Source organism: Notothenia rossii, assembly GCF_949606895.1.
Source record: "Notothenia rossii genome assembly, chromosome: 9".
NCBI classification, from domain to species: domain Eukaryota; kingdom Metazoa; phylum Chordata; class Actinopteri; order Perciformes; family Nototheniidae; genus Notothenia; species Notothenia rossii.
The window spans coordinates 13,571,773-13,586,061 of NC_136907.1; the positions used below are offsets into that span (position 1 = coordinate 13,571,773).

At 39.8% G+C, this 14,289-nt stretch overlaps 1 long non-coding RNA gene across 1 annotated transcript; it reads right to left on the reverse strand.

Moving 5' to 3' along the window:
* Positions 1 to 7,692: 7,692 nt before the first annotated feature.
* Positions 7,693 to 8,835, reverse strand: LOC307020441. The gene is made up of 2 exons (XR_013802894.1): positions 8,010 to 8,835; positions 7,693 to 7,792 (listed from the first exon to the last, which is right to left on the reverse strand). It is a non-coding gene; the product is annotated as an uncharacterized lncRNA (long non-coding RNA).
* Positions 8,836 to 14,289: the final 5,454 nt, after the last annotated feature.

Sequence of the window (14,289 nt, forward strand, 5' to 3'; positions counted from 1 at the left end):
TTACTATTTGTCTATCTTGCACAAAGAGGTTTTGTTCATACTGTACATGCAGTTTTGAGGTGTTAAAACACACATTTGTAGGTTGATCAACTCCACAACTCCAGTCTCTCACTTTAATTCTGTTTTACATTTTCATTGCATTGTAATCCTTTCCTCTCTCTCTGTCAGAGCAGTTCTGCAACCTCTATTTCTGCATCCGAGTGTTGCGATGTTACACCACATGGACACACTCCTGCCTGGTCACTATCTTTAGGACCGTCCCAAAGAGACTTGAGTGTAATTTGAAACACTGGCACGGACACATACCCATTCACACACACGGTCACTCTTGTGTTCATGTACACACACACACAATAGCAACGGGATAGCGGGGGTAATTTTACCACTAAGCTGTCTGGAATTACAATTATTTCCCATTGCTTGGAGCTTCAAGCAGAAATGTGTGAAGCAGAAAGCTTACTTGGAAACCCTTTCCTGATTGTCTTCATGGCGTAATATGATGTAAGAAGTTACTCAGAATACATTTGACATGTGGCTGCGTATTCTGTGATCAAGGTCACAGCAGGAGATTCAGCACAATCTTTTGTATCTTCTTCACACCTCCTGTTCATGACGCAATTGATTGAACATCGCCCGTTTTAATGCTGTATGTCGCCTGAGGGAAGTGATTTTAATTTTTAATGTTGCTCTTTTGGAGACCAAGGAGTGAGTTTAAATGTAGATTACTGAGGCATTGTGGAATCTTAAACCCACGTTGTTTCGAATATTTCCTAAAAATGTTACAAGGAAACTCTAAACTTGTTAAAACATGGTTCCAATTAAAGTCCCACTTTGAGGCCTTGCTGTTTTTTCACTGTTGCATTGTTAAAAGCCACCGTAAGCTGTGAAATAGCACCCATCTGTTCAAGGCAAGAATAGGCTGTTGATTAAACAGACATGCTAAGTGTGAAGTACATTTTAAAAGAGATGTACAGTGACCTCTAGTGATACACTGCATACAATATCCTGTATGGCTGGGCTAAGAAAATACATTTCATTTTTAAAATACAGTAGCCTTTAAACATTTTTTTCCAAATTAGAATTACAGACAAGTTGAAAACAGTTATATCTGTTTGTGTGCATACCAGAGGTGGGGACTCGAGTCACATGACTTGACTCGAGTCGGACTCGAGTCGCATATTTTTGGACTTGAGACTTGCTTGACTAACATTGATAAAAGACTTGACTTGACTTTGACTTGGTATTCATGACTTGAGACTTGACTTAAGCTTGAGACAGGTGACTTGAAAGGACTTGACTTTTTAAAATTAAATATTTGCGTTTGTTTTTGTATTACATTTAGTTTTTTCAAAACGTGATTGGGTGATTATAGCGCCGTGCGACCACAAATAGTCAAGTTTGGATTCAAGGATTATGTTGTCGATGACGCTAATAAGAAAAGAACTGCGGTATGCAGGGTCTGCAGTATAAAGATCAGTGACACGACCACCACAACATCCAACTTAATTCGTTACTACAAAAAAATCCACAGAGAAAGGTGCGTGAATGTGTTGTGTCAGCTAGAAAGCTAACGTTAAGTTTAAGCTACGTTAGACTTCGTTTCAAATCGATTAAGCATTGCAAAGAGAAGACAAATCGGTAAATGAACACTTGAACCGTCAATGGATTCATTTTGACTAACCCTGATACTGACGGGCTGTCAGGAGAGGGAGAGAGAGAGAGGGAAAGAGATGCCTTGTTTATTTCCCCTGTGTTATTATCAGAAGTTACTGTAAACTTTTGAATAATGTAGTTCATCTACTTTTAGTAGTTTGTTTAAATGTTTTAATTATGTTGTTTTGGTTTGTAGAAGTGCATCATTCTTTGATTTATTGTAAAAATGAATCTGAACTTTTTGATCTGTTATGATGATAAACTGAAGCAATTTCAAAATTAACCCAATTGAGTTTTAAATTGTCCAACTTAGTGTATAAGGAAGTTATGAAGAGGAACAAATTAAATGATTTGAAAATGATATCTATGTAGGTGCTGACGCTGTTGGCGGTTCTAGTGTTAACATACATTTAAATTAAATATGTGTAATGGCAAATGCCAGTGACATCCAGTCACCAGTGACACCAGTGACTGCCAGTGACTTGGGACTTGCTTGATACTTGTAGGTTAAGACTTGAGACTTGCTCATGACTTGCACATGTAGGACTTACTCCGACCCAGTAGCGTGGGCAGAAATGTACTTTAGGGTGGGCCTGTAAAAAATAGGGGAGGCCAGATTCTTCTGCCCATCAGAAGCTAACTACAATCCCCGCCAGTACCGGAGGCAGATTACTTTTAGAATACTTTTGGAATACTTTATTTTTCCGGAACAGATGGGTATGTTTTGGTGAACAGGAGACACGTATTTTACTGTTTTAATGGCTTATCAAAAGCACAAACACAACATCTTGGTGTCATTCTGGACAGCTCTCTCATCTGCACCCAACATAAAAAACATCACCCGGACCATTATTTGTACTTTCTTAAAACCTTTCCTTAGAATATGTTATGAATTGTAAGGTGTCCTTGGGTACTCGGAAAGGCGCCCCTAAATAGAATGAATTATCATTATTATTATCTGAAACGGTGTAATAACTTTTAAATGTTATCCCATTATAAATGTCATCATTTTGACAATAAAGAAAGGCAACATAAACATTATCTTGCACATTTTATCGAACCATCTCCGTTTTTAACTTTCAATATATTTTAAAAGAGATCTCTCTCTCTCATCTGCGTGCGGGGGCGGGGCCTCACAGACACGCTGCATCTCTCTTTCGCTCACAGACATTCTGCAGCGCTGTGCCGTGTGCACACAGTTCTGCCGGTAATGAATATTACATTTTGTGAGGAAACTTTTCCACCAATAATTATAAGTATTCCAAAATGTATTCACTTCAGGTTTACAAAAGTAACTGTAATCAGATTACTCATTAATTAAACTTGATATTTGTTCACTTGAATTTCACTTTGAATGCTTGGATATTCTCAATGGGTGAATACATTTTTTTATAATAATAATACATTTCAATTTAAAAAAATGTAAATTGACACCGAAGCTTTCTCAGGGTGGGCCAATGACTAAACTACCCTGGCCCTATGGTGGCTACGCCACTGCTCCCACCTCTGGTGCATACAGCCTGTTATAGTTATGATAAGGCACGAGTAAAAGGGCCGTCATTGCTGATTGCATGGGTTTCATCAGATAATCTTGAAACGTATAAAAGAGAATATAAAAAATGTGTTAAGTCATATATTAATTTCAAATGTATATATATAAATGATGCAAATCCTACTTTTAAAGTGTGATGAGTTGATTCTTCTGCTTGTACATGGATCTATCAAAAGATGGAGCCAGAGAGTCTGAACTGCAGACGTAGGTACCAAAATACTGTTTGTCTGCATGTGTGTGTTTGTTCGTTTGTGTGAGTGTGTGAATGTGTGTGTGTGCATGCAAGTTTCGGAGAAAGACAGAGACAGAGGCTTAAGAGGAACATCCATGTTGTAAAGACTCAGTTTAATTGAATACACTCGATGGTTTTTCAACATAAGTTATTTCATTCTTTTTTTGCTCTTTCTTGAAAGTGAATAAAACACATTGCACATGTCATAGAGCCGCAGTAAGTAGACGGCCATCATGTCAGATATCCTCCATCTTTGCTGTAATATTTCTGTTGGATTTTGGTGGCTCCACTGAGCTCTTTGGCAAATAAACGCCAGCAACCAAATGAATATGATGCATGTGATGAACATCACTATCTGCTGGGTCTGTCTGTCTGCTCTTCAGGCTTCAGGCAAACAATTCCTCACAAGGCTTCCTTTTTTTCGGTTGAAGAAACATGACTTTTTTGGATACCGACCAGAAGTCTTTGCTTTTCACAGACTCTTGAAGATAACTCGTCTTTATCTGGCACATTCTCTCTAATCTCTCTTTGTTGTTTCTTTCACTATCTCAACCCTTTCTTCTCTTATCTTCATTAGCAAGCTCCCCTCCTTCCTCCTCCTTCATCTAAAGCCAACAGAACAGCTGACACACAGGTTAATAGGCTTGTCATTGATTTCTTCTCAACAGCCCAGCTTGTGTGCTGCCCCAAGTCTTCAGCCATACATATGTCCTATCATCTATCTCAGCGGTTCTCAAACTGTGGTCCGCGGACCACTGGTCCGCGAGGGTACTGCAGGTGGTCCGTGGAGAAAAGCTAAATAAAATCCACTTTTTATTATCAAGGATTTTCGGGGACCACCTCATATGTTACTTGCTCTATAAAAATCAGTCGCATTGACCCGAAGACACATTTTGAGTCGTATACACTGTTGGAAAGAGGAGATTCCTAGCTTTCTATTGATATCATGCAGTGGTGGTCGTTGGGCTCATCGGACATTTATGAGAGAAAATCTCTAATGTCCGAGTGCAAGTGAATGCACCACAAGACACGAGCCTTGTAACCCCTCCCCCAGCCCTGGCGCGAGCGTGGAAATACTGTATAGAGAGGCGAAGTCCCGCCCATCTACTTCCGACCCATGGGACCCCGGAAGCGGAAAATGATACATTGACGTCAATGGAGAGAGAAAAGTCATCTTTCGATCCCGTTTGAATTGTGCCACGAATGACACATATGATGTTTGTCAAATTAAAAGAACATTTTGCAAGTCAAAAAAATAAAAATGTGTCGTAAAACTGTGAAGTTACAATTTTTTTTGTGTGAAACCGCTCAGTGAACTACAGGTCTCTGGTCTCGCACAATACGCGTCACCATCACAAAGATGGCTGTCACGTTAGTAAATTTCACCTGTTTCTTTCAGAATGAGGCGAAAAAGTATAAAACGAGGTGAAAATCACTACAAGTCTGGGCATGTTGAGAGCTGTACATACACGAAAGGGAGCGGTTCTGTAAGAGCCAGCATGCGGGACCGGCTTTACAAGGTTTCAGTGAGTAATATGAGTGCAATGTTTAAGGCTAATGTCAGCTAGCTAACAAGGTACATTAACGTGTTTTGTTTTAGCAACTAGTTTTCTCCTTAAGAACTTTGTGGTGTCTGTGTATGCTGTGGATAACATTAGTGTTCACAAGAACAAGATACACTCCCGTGTTTTGTTTTAGTTGCTCTTCAGATTGAAGCGGCCAGTTCTATAATCGACTATATGTGTGATCTCCTTTTTACATCTCGTTGTGTCATTTGAGTTTATTTGCTGTGTGTAGATTCAAGGATTTTGGTTATCTTGTACAGGGATGCAAACTCGTCACCTTTCGGCGAAATTCTCCGTTTTGAATCCAAAATAGGTCGTTTTTGTGATTCCTGTAGATCTGCAATAAAAATATTTTTGGGGTATGGGAGGGGGTCTGGGACCCGGATTAATGTGCGGCCACGAGCTTTTTTTAAATATATTATAATGAAGCGCGAGCTGTGTGCTCGAGTCTTCCTGCCTGTCGGCTCTGCTCATGATGTATAATAAGCCTCTGCTGCTCGGCGATGATGGTCTAGCTTCAGCAGCTACATTACCTACGGTGCGTTCGTTAATATTAACTGTGCGTCCGGAGTCCCTGTGGCACAGACTGGACCGCTGGTGAACAGCTGTTAGAACAGGCCGTTCAGGTGTTCAGAGTAGAGCTCCCTGTCGGAGCGGCAGAGCGTGATGTGCACTGAAAAGTTTTTTTTTCCCGTCGCAATATTATCGTTGAGCTAGCTAACTAGCATACATTGTCACTATCTGCTAACGTTAGCTTTAGCCTTCGTTTTCTAATCGTTTTTTTCATAGGCTATAAACAGAGGTGGTATAAGTATATATCTTGTAATTGATTAAAAGTAGAAGTACTCAGTTCTTGTACTTGAGTAAAAGTAGAAGTACCAGAGTGTAGGAATACTCTGTTACAGTAAAAGTCCTGCATTCAAAATGTTCCTCAAGTAAAAGTAGAAAAGTATTATTATCAAAATATAGTGAAAGTAGCGACAGTAAAAGTAGTCATTTTGCAGATTGGTCCATTTCAGAATAATATGATATGTTTTATAATGATTGATCATGAAAGTGTTCTCAAAGCTGGTAAAGGTGCAGCTAGTTTGAATGACTTTGTATACTGCAGGCAGGGTAGCTTTTGGATTTACTCCAGGTGGAACTAAAGTCTGATAACACTTGATTATATTTCACATCATTCATCCACATCTGTAAAGTAACTAAAGGTATTACATACATTTAGTGGAGTAGAAGTACACCATGTAGCTCTGAACTGTAGTGGAGTAGAAGTACAAAGTAGCAAAACATTGAAATACTTAAGTAAAGTACAAGTATCTCAAAATTGTGCCCAAGTATAGTACTTGTTGAGTTTATGAACTTAGTTACTTTACACCATGTGGCTATAAAGATAGAAAGACTAAGCCTTGCACAGAGGCATGAAAATACATTTTCAAAATGCTCAACAGTGCTGCCAAAATTATAAACTGACTGCTACAAAATTAAAATAAATGCTTTTTATATATTTCTATTAGATGTGACTCTATGGCGTTTCTGTTAATATTAACACTGCTGCTTTAGTTGTTCTGCTAAAATCCTCTGTTATTCCTCATTTTAAAGCCGATATTCTGTGGGGTCGGGGGGCTCGGATCCTTGTCACCTTTTTCATACCTGATGAGTTTGCATCCCTGTTGTCAATTTGTTTGGTTATCTAGGCACAGCTGTGTGTGACTCCCTCTGGTACACTGGTATGTGTTTTCCTAATGTAGAGAGCATTGATTAATTAATAAACTACACACTGACTCTAGATCCTGACCAAATCCTTTTTTGTTGATCAAATGTTTTTCAAAAAAATGTATTGTATATTATATAACAGCTGCACTTCACAGACCGGAGTCTCTGCTACTGTGGACCACGAAGGAGGGGATCATCATCATCCCCATCCCCAAAGACCCTGCATGGCATGGAAATCTCCTCCTCCTGGAACAATTCTACACCCAGCATATGCTCCCTGTGTTGGCCAGTAGAGAGGAGGACATTTAAATAAACATACTCTTAACACCCTCGGACTCTGCGTTGTGTTTCGTATGTGTGATGGGGTGTTATGCAGAGGGGAGGAAAACAGGACACAGCAGATTGGGATTGCGGTGGAGATGCTGAGCAGTTATTTAATTGTTGCATGTAATTGTTATTATACTGCGTGCTTCTTAGTTATTCCATATTTTGCTGTAACATGGATCTGTATGTAACTCTATTTACTTGTTATCTATCACACTTCCTCCTACATCATCATTATACATGATGTATATAGGATATGTATTTATTTGTATACATATCTGTAAATTGTATAAATTTATTTTTCGTATTTGGGATTTCTCTTTTGTCCACTCAAATACACTTGGCCCTTTCTCTTTTCCATGTGGAAAATGGCAGCTGCATATTCTGCTTTTCTCGTCTGGCTCCCTGTCTGCTCATCTACAATGAGACAATTATATAATGAATTACTAATAATCATTTAAACCTGTTATTACCAATATTTCACAAATTCTTCATGTAAACTTAAGAGTACAGCTGTATGTTGAGTATGTCAACTTTGCTTGGTTCATCTTACGGGGGGGGGGCAGCTACATGGATGTCGGTGCAGTCCACAATAATTTTGCAGCTGAAGGCAGAATGAATTTATTGTTGACTCAGAATGAAGCACAACTTCATGTCATACAATACATTGACTTTATTTGTAATTGTGTAAAAAAATATGAGCATTGATTAGCAAGCAGGACCTGCAGGAACAGAGAACGGTGATGGATGGAGCTGGGAAGAGAGAAGAATAAAGAAAACAGATCAACTTTATCGGATATTAAAAATTCAATTTCAAAACAAGTTGCCGCTCCTACAGTTTTCTAGTATGTAAAGATGATTTCACATGACCAATGCAAAATATCACACTCAATACATGTGTGTCTCTGGGGGGTGCATTGTGCCTTTGATGTATATAAATAATATACCATAACCAAATACTATTACGTACAGTGGAAATCAGGTTGCCAGAGCAGGTCAGACCAGTGTGCATGTTCCTCAGGGTCTCGGCAGTTACAGGTGAGGTAAAGAGAAAAAGGTCAGTAACAACACTTTAAAGTAACAACACTGAATAATTCTCTCTTTTAATAATTTTCTCTCAGTAATCACTCAACTACTGTCTTTCCAACAAACAGATTGACTCACTCTCACTATCATCACAATGAAACACGTCCAGAAGAATGTCATGCAAAGCTGCCTGCCTTCCTTCCTTCGACTCTCCCTGAACTGGCTGATCTTTTAATGTTCAATGTTAACCATTTGTGCAGATAGCATTAAGTAGAAAAGATCGCTGATACTAATGTGGCGTTAGCCTACCTCCCGCCCCCTTAGCACCTGGTGGAGGGGGCGATAGGCTACTCTTCAAATGTTTCACAAAATACTTACCATCATGACTACTCTTACTGTTTAACATTTTGGTTTACTTCATGTTAAGGCTAATACAAATGACAAGGCTAAGTAATGTAATATAATGCTAACTAACATGCTCGCTACTAGCTAGGTAGCTAACTTGACTATGTTCCATGCAAAACATGTATATTACCTGATATGTTTGGTCCAACGACTCCTGGTCCTTTCATCAGACGGGAAGCGATAGAACGAGCAAGTGGTATGATCTCTTTTGTGATTACAACCTCGTACAAAGCACACAGGCATCTTGTAAAAGTGAATTTATTGGAGCAATCTCTTATATTTATTGGAGGGAATAAATCAGTCTTCTTCTTCCTCTTTGCTTTGCGAGTCACAACCAGTCTTGGAGCATTATCGCCTATGACATCACTTACGCGACCCAGAATGCATTTGGGATTTGTAGTCTTTCTAGTTGCGTATTATTCATAGTCTTATATTTCAGCATTTTTACGACAAACTGTGACTCTCTATAGAGAGGCGAAGTCCCTCCCCTTCCGGGAGCCTCCATGGGACCCCGGAAGCGGAAAATTATACATTGAATTCAATGGAGAGAGAAAACGTATCTTTTGATCCCGTTTGAATTGTGCCACGAATGACACATATGATGTTTGTCAATTTAAAAGAACATTTTGCAAGTCAAAAAAATTAAAATGTGTCATAAAACTGTGAAGTAACACATTTTTGTATGTTAAGCCGCTCAGTGAACTACATGTCTCTGGTCCCGCACAATACGCGTCACCAACACAAAGATGGCCGTCACGTTGGAACATTTCACCTCATTCTTTCAGAATGAGAATACAAGTATAAAACGAGGTGAAAATCACTAGAAGTCTGGGCACGTTGAGAGCTGTACATACACGAAAGGGGAGTTAGTCGGTTCTGTAAGAGCCAGCATGCGGGACCGGCTTTACAAGGTTTCGGTGAGTAACATGAGTGCAATGTTTAACGTTAATGTCAGTCAATAAGGAGGAGAATGAAAAAGAAGATGATGAACCACAGACCCGGCATATAATGACTGCAGTGTGCAGGGCTGTGTTAATTTATGTTACTGTTATCAATAGCATTAGTTGACTGAGAAAACCGTCAAGAAAAAAAGTTTAGCAATGTTACGAGTCGACTAGCATAATATGAACCACGGCTGTGATTGACAACCTGGACAGCCAGTCAGAAGCTAGAATGCCAACCTAGAGAGCCAATCAGAACCTAGAACGGGTGTACTGTATACGGGTGTGTATGCTGTGGATAACATTAGTGTTCACAAGAACAAGGTATACTCCCGTGTTTTGTTTTAGTTGCTCTTCAGATTGAAGCGGCCAGTTTTATATCGACTATATGTGTGATCTCCTTTTTACATCTCGTTGTGTCATTTGAGTTTATTTGCTGTGTGTAGATTCAAGGATTTTGGTTATCTTGTCAATTTGTTTGGTTATCTAGGCACAGCTGTGTGTGACTCCCTCTGGTACACTGGTATGTGTTTTCCTAATGTAGAGAGCATTGATTAATTCATAAACTACACACTGAGTCTAGATCCTGACCAAATCCTTTTTTGTTGATCAAATGTTTTTCAAAAATGTAATACACATTTCATTTCATTTCAAACCTTTATTTAGACAGATTAGTCCCTTGAGATCATCGATCTCATTTACAAGGGAGACCTGCATCATTTAGTTCCACATGAAACATAAAAACAACATACAAACAACAGAGGATATCATATTTACATATTCAACATTTACAAATACCCAGAGTGTCAGAAAGCATTTCATTTAGACGTGCCTTAAATACATTCAAAGAAATAAAAATGCTCAATTTCAATTTTGCCTGTAGACTGTTCCAAGCAAGTGGAGCTGCGCACATAAAAGCTGTCTTACCTAAGACAGTCCTTACTCTTGGCACATCTAACAAGACTATATCCTGTGATCGCAGACAATAGCTGCTTGCAACTTTCTGCTTGATCAATGAACAGATATAATACGGGAGTTTGCCCAACATAGCTTTATAGATAAAAGTGTACCAGTGACTGAGCCTCCGTACAGTGAGTGATGGTAAACCTGCCTTGGTATACAATGTACAGTGATGAGTAAGTGCTTTACAGTTAGTGACAAATCTCAGAGCACTATGATACGCAGCATCTAGTTTGCTTAGGTAGTTGGCAGGTGCATTCATATACAGCAGATCACCATAGTCCAGCACAGGTAAAAAGGTCACAGTGACTAGCCTTTTCCTGGCCTCAAGCGAGAAACAGGACTTATTCCTGAAAAAGAAACCTAGCCTAACCCTCAGTTTTTTAAGCAGGTTATTGACATGAAGTTTAAAAGAGAGACAGTCATCAAGCAAGATACCAAGGTATTTGTAACAGGCAACAACTTCAAGTTTTGTTCCTTGCGTTGATACAATATCTAAAACAGGCTCTGGTGACTTTTTAGCTTTTGAAAAGAGCATTATCTTGGTTTTATCCACATTTAAAAGAAGCTTTAGTTCAGAGAGCTGAGTCTGAATAATGTTAAAAACAGCCTGTAATTTAACAACCGCCTCCTGAATGGAGGGACCTGCACAATACATCACGGTATCGTCCGCATAAAAATGTAAAGTAGCTTCATCCACATTTTCACCTAAACTGTTGATATATATGGAGAATAAAAGTGGACCTAAAACAGAACCTTGAGGAACACCATTAGCAATGTTTAACCACTCAGAAGACAGCCCATCAAAGTGAACACATTGGGACCTTTCAGAGAGGTAGTTCACAAACCACCCCACTGCATGGCTGGATATGCCAGTACTGAGTAGCCTCTGTTTTAAGACACGATGATCAACGGTGTCAAACGCTTTGGAAAGGTCAATAAACAGAGCTGCACAACTCTGTTTATTATCTAGCATACTAGTAATATCATTTACCACTTTCATTGTTGCAGTGATGGTGCTATGTTTCTTCCTGAAGCCTGACTGATGTTTAGACAGGATATCATTTATACATAAAAACTCCTTTACTTGTTCACTCACAAGTCGTTCGAGCACCTTAGCCAAAACTGACAATTTAGAGATTGGCCTATAGTTATTTAAAATAGTTGCCTCCCCTCCTTTCAGTAGAGGCAGGACATAAGCAGACTTCCATATTTTAGGAATTGTATTTGTGCTGAGGGAGAGGTTAAAAAGAGAAGTAAGAGGTGGAGCAATAAAATCTGCAGCTATCTTTAAAAAGAAAGGTTCTACGTTGTCCGGGCCAGCCGGTTTCTTAGGATCTAACTTGGATAAAGCTTCATGGACAATACCAACAGTTAAAGGAGTAAAACTGAAAGGGTTTTCCAGACCACATTGTTCAGAGTCAAGGACTGGAGCGTTCACAGAAGCAGAAGCACAGTCAGTGACAGAATCAAACAGAGAGCCACAAGAGACAAAATGCTTATTAAAGCAATTTAGCATGGTGGCCCTGTCTGATATAATGCCAGATGCTGTGGTGAGGTACGGAGGTAGCTCATTTGGGATATCACCAGTGGAAATCGATTTTATGGCTTTCCAAAATTTACTAGGATTATTCAGGTTTTCTGTGGTAACTGACAAATAGTACTTTGACTTAGCACTTTTGACATTTGAAGTAAAGCTATTCCTTAGCTGCCTAAAGCGTAGCCATTCTACCTCTGAGCCTGATTTCCTAGCCTTTGCCCAGGCATTGTTTCTCTCATGAAGGAGACTGGACATTTCAGCAGAAAACCAGGGATTGTTTCGTCCCTTCACTCTAAATTTACGCAGAGGTGCATGTTTATCTATAATTTTTATAAAACCAAGATAAAAATAAGACCATGCAGTTTCTACATCAGCACACAGATCGATTTTTCCCCAATCAAAATCAAACAGATCATGTAAAAAACCCTGCTCCACTAAGTGTTTTTTATCTCTCTTTGTGATGATGCGTGGTTTAACTTTTTGGACCTTGGTGTCCCTAATTGTGGCTACAACACAGTGGTCACTCACATCATTAGCAAATACTCCCACAGATGAGTATTTATATGGAACATTTGTTAAAATTAGATCAATTAAGGAGGATTTATTTGGGGACTTAATATTTGGGCGAGTAGGACTGTCTATAATCTGAGTAATGTTCAAAGAGGTACACAGGTTTTTAAAATCCTCTGACACAGAAGTTAACCAATCCCAATTAAAATCACCAAGCAGCACTATTTCCTTGTAGGAAAGTTGAGATAACAGTTTTGCCAATGAAGATAAGGAGTCCTTGACAGCCGAGGGGGCCCTGTAGCAACCCACCACCATGACCTGTTGACCCTTTGTTACTTCGACATTCACAGCTAAAAATTCTAGTTGTTTACTAACAGATTTGGAAACCATTTTTGTTACACAAAACTTATTTTTGACATAAATGGCAACGCCACCACCTTTTTTAGGACGGTCAGTGCGATATACATTGTAACCATTTATGTAAATGTCAGAGGCCAAGATCGATTTGTCTAGCCACGTTTCTGATAAGACAATGACATCAGCATCAGTTGAACTCGCCCAAATACGGACAAAATCTAATTTAGGTAACAGACTGCGCACATTTAAATGAATTAAACCTAACCCCGATCTAGAACTAAAATCAGCAGGAGTAGCTATTTGACTAAAACTACCAGGTGGACCCGGATTTGGCTGTACATTTCCTGATAGTAACAACAATAAAAATACCAAGCACCTTTTCCTCTTAATCAACACACATACATTTTCAGCTGTTCTAGAGTCACCAGCAAACTTCGCAAAAGTGAGATTAGAGTTCAAAAAACAATTCTGAAGGACCATTGTGGCAGGCATGTGAGAAAGACAGACATTTGACGAAATGAATGTCCGCGACAGTGCAACTAGCAATTGTTTGTGCAACCCATCCGAACCTGTACAGGGGATGTCCACTGCGGGCGGCAGAACGGACCCGCATCCAGCAGAATTGTCAGGATGACTAGCGAACTTCTCCTTGTCCAGCACAGTCAAAAAAAGGCACAGCAGAAACACGACATTTGCCATTTTCCCAGTCCAGCTCAACAGCATCCACAATGTTCCCGAAGCAAAACCACGTCAGGACAGCAGCAAGGAAATAGGCAATCAGCAGTGTGGCAACACTCCGGTTTCTCCACGGTATCTCCAGACCAGGCCTCCCCCACACAGTAGCACCCAACAGGTGGGAGTAGGCCTCTAACAGCAGGTGGATAGCGGCCTTCAGCCGTGGGAACCACCACCAGCAGAAGCAGAAATGGGTGGACGGCAGGCCCTCAAACCGCGGCAGATCCTCCACAGATCAATGGCGTTAAAGATGGAACATAGATGGACATAGATGGAGCCTAAGCCGGAGAGCTAGATCTATGCTAACAGATGCCAGATGCTAACAGGTAGTGGGAGCCTGTAAAAATTGCGACTGCCTCACGCAAAGTTTGAATTTGGATGAGGTTTTCTTTGACTTCACGTCACCACCGCTAAGCTAAAGGAGGCTAATGTTGGGCTATAAAGGAACTACAGCACGGTCACAAGACTTCACGTCACCACTGCTAAAGGTTTTTAAAAAAAAATACAATGTACAATCACAACCAATACAACACAAATTACAAAAACTTCAGAAAAAACAAACAATAACAACAATCAGACAAGAGGACAAAACAATGGAAAAATAAACCCTCCCACCCCCAGATCTGGACCATCCTTGTATTGCTCATTCAATCTATTATAGCATGTTAACAAACATGGTACTTACTTTATTTGTACAGATCTACATGGGAGAGGATGGCGCGATGCAGAGCGCTGTCTGTGGTTGTGCACGGGGGATGTACAAATGCAGCCACGCT